The sequence below is a fragment of the Solanum stenotomum genome, chromosome 9 (assembly GCF_019186545.1).
Source record: "Solanum stenotomum isolate F172 chromosome 9, ASM1918654v1, whole genome shotgun sequence".
Taxonomy (NCBI): Eukaryota; Viridiplantae; Streptophyta; class Magnoliopsida; order Solanales; family Solanaceae; genus Solanum; species Solanum stenotomum.
In genome coordinates, this window is record NC_064290.1 from 16,412,748 (window position 1) to 16,419,045 (window position 6,298).

Below are 6,298 nucleotides of genomic sequence, written 5' to 3' on the forward strand. Positions count from 1 at the left end.
TTTTTTTCATTTTCCTTTTCTTTATCTCCTAAGCCAGGATGTACATGATTTGGTTAAAAATTGATTTAAACTGATTACATAAATTAATACATATTTGAGTTTGGTTTGATGTTTAACTCTTTAAAAAATTGATACTCCTAATATGTAGTTTGATTTAGATTTTAATAAAAAAAGTTGAATAAGATGAAATCGAATCAAACTGACAAATTACAATAATTGTTTGCTATATCATTTTGGGATGTCCAACAATACTTGTTCACTTTATTTCTATTTTTTCTTATCATTAATTATAGTCATTTCTCTATTACATTTTTTAAGATATTTTTACTTATTATATTCAAAGGTTGATAAAGTAAAATTATACTTCTATTTATAATTTTTTAATAAGTATGCAAAGTCAATAATAGACAAGTATTATTGGACAGAGAAAATAATATATGACAATTTTTTTTATATTTAATAATAATTTAATTTTAAATTACTCATCTTATTTTTAAAAAAATAATTTCTAATCGTATAAGTACAAATATATATATATATATATTTATTTATTTATTTTAAACCACAAATCCCATGGAGAGTGTAAACACCCCTATTGTATGTTGGGGCCAGAAGGAGTAACCGTTTATGGAGGCGGCATTGGAGGACGGGATGGCACAAACTCCCAACATTACAAAAATAACGCACGCTTCCACTTTAACAATGCCCACTCTATTATTGTGTTGTAACTTGTGACTATTCAAGCGCTTTAGCATGAATATTTTATTAATAAATAATGTGGTCTTTATTTTCTAAATTTTTCTCTCATAAAATTTTCTTTCATAATTCGAAGATTGTTAGTGGCGCAGTTTCCTAATTAAGATGATTTAGATTTAATTTTCATAATTTAACGGTCTTTAGTGATATATTTCTCGAATTAAGATGATTTGGATCGATTTCTATAATTTGAAAGTCGTTAATGACGTATTTCTTAAACTAGAATGATTTAAACTTGTTTGAGATTTATTTGATCTCCATTAATCTTTGTAAATATTCTATAAATTTGCGGATTATTTGAGATGTCAATTTATTACCTTATATGAGTTAAAAGGTGCAATAACTAATACCCCATAATTTATACATATTACTAATATTTTGCATGATTCTCCAGCTACCAATAAGACATCATTTTTTATCCATGTATTCCAAGATACATGTATTTGAACGTATCTAAATGTACCAAAATCTGATACGATACATAATATTATAAAATAGAGTGTATATAAGTAATTAGAGTCAGGGGCGGCTCAAACTCGTTGGTAGCCTAAGGCCAAAATCAAACTAGAGGCCTTAAAAAAAAATTAAAAATGTTTTTATTTTAAATCTATTTTTCTAGCTTTTTGAGATGCAAAGTTGTTAATAGTTTTTGTGTAGTCAATCTCTTCTAATAATTTTTTTTTCAATCGATAATATAGCCAAACTACTTCTAAAATTTATCAAGAGCACCTTTTTGAGATTTTATTAAGTTATCGACTTTNCATTGATCTTTGTAAATATTCTATAAATTTGCGGATTATAGGAGATGTCAATTTATTACCTTATATGAGTTAAAAGGTGCAATAACTAATACCCACATAATTTATACATATTACTAATATTTTGCATGATTCTCCAGCTACCAATAAGACATCATTTTTTATCCATGTATCTCGAGATACATGTATTTGAACGTATCTGAATGTACCAAAATCTGATAAGATACATAATATTACAAACTAGAGTGTATATAAGTAATTAGAGTTTCCTTTTTTTTTTTCCCCTTTTTAAATCGGACGTGGGTGTCCCAAAGGGATAATAACGTATCTCAAGGTTGATATTTGTGATCGACCTAGATTGATTTGGTTTGCTCCATCTTCAAACATAGTTACATCATTAATGTTTTTTCTTAAGAAAACTTGATTTATCTTGCTTCGAAATGGCCACATTCTTAGGTGCATATGCCAAGTGTGTTAACTTGCTAGAGAATGAACGACAACTGCTTTTCCATTGCTTTTGTAATGGTAATTGGTAAGCAGAGTAAATGCATAAACATATTTTAATAATTTTTAATTAAAGTTAGGACTTTGAGTAGTATCATCTTCCCCATGCAAATTTTTACTCCCTTCGTTCTTATTTATTCTCTCTGTTTATTTTTATTTGTCATGTCACGCTTTTTAAAAATCAATTTAACTAATTTTCAAAGTTAAATTAGATTACATTAATTCATTATTTAAACAAAAAAATTAAATATTCAAAACTATACGAAACGTACTATAAATTACAAATTTTTGCATATCAAAATGTTGAAAAAATACATCATAAAATATTAGTCAAAGTTTAATTTGACTCTAAAAAATCAAACTACGACAATTAAAAGTAGTACTTGTCAAATATTTTCTAATTTGATTTCTCCTTTTATTTGTCATTTCTGACAAACCAAAGAAAAACAATTTTCTTATTCCTATTGTAACCCTCAATTTATTACATTGAGCTAATTATTTTTAAAAAATATAGTGAGAAAATATATTTGAAACCTTATCCATTAATATAGGGGTAAAATAATGAACTCATTGTACAAATCATTATTTTCTTAATAGGTATTCCAAACCCAAATTTGATAAGTAAAAAAGGACAGAAGAAATATTAACTAAAAAAATAGCCACACTAGTTTATGCTTAGACACGAGCTCTATCTTCGTGTTTAGCTGTTGTATTCAGTGGCAGAGCCAAGATTTTCAATAAGAGAGTTCAAAATCTGAAAAAATAGACACACAAAGTAATTGAAGGGGGTTCAATATCTACTATATATATCTAAAAAATTATTTTAACCATATATAAATCATATAGTTTTCTGCTGAAGGAGGTTCTGATGAACTCCTATTTGTAAGGTGGCTCCGCCACTGGTTGTATCGAAAAAAAATCAGATCTAGTAAAAGGAACGAAAGAGACTGCGACACGTAGTAAAATTAAGATAGAAGGAATGCTTATTATTACGATCTGAAATAATTGAGAGAAACCGCTCTTGATAGCATGACATAATATATAGCGTAATGGAATTAAATCTGGACTCTTACTAAAGTTCAATAATGAGTGCTTTACTTTTTATCCTTATATTTTTTTCTTCTTTGAAGTATGTGTAAAAGTTAGTTATTAGCTATAACTATATATATATATTCGATCGTGCACATGACCTTGTCTAAAATGTTACACTAATCTTAAATACGAAATATTTAATTAGATTACACACATGATTTTGATAGCAACATTTAACAAGTTCTTTAGTGGAACAAGGGTACAACAACTTTATGTAAACTATACTGTCTTTATATTAATTGAATTTTTGAGATTTTTTTCATTATTCAAATAATTGAATTGTTTAAAGTTTAAGATGAATGTTTGAAACTTTTTTTCATACTTATCCTTTTAATTACACTACATGCAAAATTATATTTATGATTTCACAAAGTGCAATAGTGAAAACTGAAAAATATGGTTTAAACTTTAAATTATGTCTTTGAATGTTTTTCTTAATATATTTACATTGTCTCACAAATTCAGTTAATATGAAAATAGAGGGAGTATACTTTAGCTTATTATTAGTGATAGACATAGGATAAAGGGGCTGTCACTCAACTTAAAAAGGAGATTTACATATCTCCTTTAGTGGCACATGAGATAATATAATGAAGTTGTTTATTGGAAAAAAAGAAGCCCGAATCCCTACCAAATTGTCCATTTAGCAGCTAACATCCTCCAAATTCATGAAATCCTTATTAATGGAATATCAAGCTGTGTTTCACTTCCATTATCCTGCACCGTATATTAGAGCCCCCTCCCCCCGAAAAAAAATCCTTCCAATTATTAGTGGAGTATCTTTTACTTTTATTAAATTTGGAGAATATATTAATTATATAACAGTAGGTAATGATTTTGTGTTGTCATTAATCGCATATGTGAATTTTAGATGCTGAATTTTTAAAGAAAAAGGTATATATCATCCAAAAATATTATAAAAATGATTAAAATTTTCTTATTCTTAATTAGGGATCTCGATAAAATCGTCTAAGGAATATGGGAAATAATTGATAAAAGTTGATCAAGCACACAATGAATAATAGTTTTTTGCAAATCCTATCGGAGTTGGATAATAGAATACATAGTGCTAGGTGAAAATAATTTTCTCCCTATCTTTTCACGAGTAATATTGGACTAGTACTCCAAATGCACTTTTGCCTTTTAGCCAATCAGAAGCCACATATACATACATAGTAATATCCGGTGGTGGAGTCACATGTACTAGAGGGATGTCAACCGACGCTTCTATAAAAAAAATTATACTATATAGCTAGATAGAATATTCCTTTTATGTATATATATTGTATATTAATATTACACGACTTCTTTTTATATTTATCTCTTTAATTATATTTTGACACTCTTTAGTGAAAAATCTGAATTCGCCATTGATTATATCAATGTAGTTGACACAAGATATGCTACAAACTCAAGTAGCTATATTTCATTCTGGTTGATGTAAGTCAAGTGCATAGGAAGATAGTCAAATTATTGTGTGAAAGCTGAGGTTATCATAAATGCTTTAACCATTTGGAGTGGCAGCAATTTAGTAGTTCAAGGAGAACATTTTGCCTGCATGACTTATTAATAGTATCAGACAGGTTGCTCCTCTCTTTTCAAATTCCTACTTTTACTTTTGTTAGAAAGTTTAACATTCACATGGAAAGATGCTTTTAGTTGATCTTTTATCTTGCCCGTTTCTTCATTTTAATTATAGTATGATGTTTTTCCTATATAAAAAACAATCTCTATTATCAAAAATACAAACTTCAAAACTTCTGATTAAGGATAGATAATTTCAAGTATCAATAGCATCATGACCATTTTGCTTTATGCTCCCTTTGTCTCAATTTATATGATAATTTTTATTTTTCGAGAGTCAACAGTTTAAGTTTGATCTGGAATTTGCGCACGGATTTTCTTTGAAATGAAATTTATATATTTGTAAACTACGTAAAAAGTACTATAAGTCATAATAATTGATAATTCAAAATGTTTAAAAGATCTATGAAAAACTTACGGTCAAAGATAGACTTATTTGAATCTCGAAATCATATGAAATGGGGGCAGAGAGAGTAATAAATACAAACTAAACACTGAAAGAGACAAATGTGTCGCTTTGGCCGAGTGGTTAAGGCGTGTGCCTGCTAAGTACATGGGGTTTCCCCGCGAGAGTTCGAATCTCTCAGGCGACGTTCTTTTTTATTTTTAAAATAAATTATTGATATGTTTTTATTTGATCTAAAATAAATAATTTTTTAAAAGTTCATGAATGTATTAGTTTATCCCTTTTAAATGGGGTTTTAACTATTTTTAAATCCCAAATAATGACCACTTGTATTTTTTAAAAGAGCGAGAGAGAATCTAAAGAATAATAGTGACGAATTATCTTTTGATAAATTCGTCAATAAATATTTTTCTTGAGAAAAGAAATATATCATATCTTAACAATTTTTTTATATTTAACAAAGAGAGGGTATTGTATATTTGTATTATCCCTTTCGTTTTATATTAGTTAATCACTTTTACTTAAGAAATCAGAAAAAAGATGACTAATTATTTTAATTCACCCTTTATCTATATTGAATGCATCAAAATAAGTTATGAAAAGTAGGCTTAATAGCATATATGAATAGATACCATTGGAACAGATACAAAGTAACTAATGACATGATAGAAATAGGGACTATGTGGGTGAAATGAAGAATGGATAATGAAAGTATAATTAAGGGATAAGGGTCTGAAAAATATCCCAATTTTGGTCGGATTTGCTGTTGCGATACTAAACTTTTATAAGAATCTATTACCTCCCTAGACTATTTAATACCGTATTTTTTACCCCCTGAACTATTTAATAGTGTATTTTAAAGGTATATATGTGTCCACGTGGACACATTACTATTTATAATTTTGCATTATTTTTTATGTCCACGTGAACAAATATATATGTTTAAAATACGGTATTAAATAGTCTAGGGAGATAATAGGTCTTCATGAAAGTTTAGTATCGCAACAGCAAATCCGACCAAAGTTGGAATATTTTTCAGACCCTTATCCCTATAATTAATATTAAATGTCATTTGTAAAAATTATTTTTACTATTTTTATTTACCTTAAAAATAGTACAGTTAACTTTATCCAAAATCAAAAGCATGCGTCTTGATTTAACTCTTCATTTTATGTCCGTTTACCAGGAGTTTGCATAT

The 6,298-nt window shown here is 27.7% G+C and overlaps 1 non-coding gene across 1 annotated transcript; it reads left to right on the plus strand.

Moving 5' to 3' along the window:
- Nucleotides 1–5,205: 5,205 nt before the first annotated feature.
- On the plus strand, nucleotides 5,206–5,287 carry TRNAS-GCU (transfer RNA serine (anticodon GCU)). Its single transcript has one exon. It is a non-coding gene; the product is annotated as a tRNA-Ser (tRNA).
- Nucleotides 5,288–6,298: the final 1,011 nt, after the last annotated feature.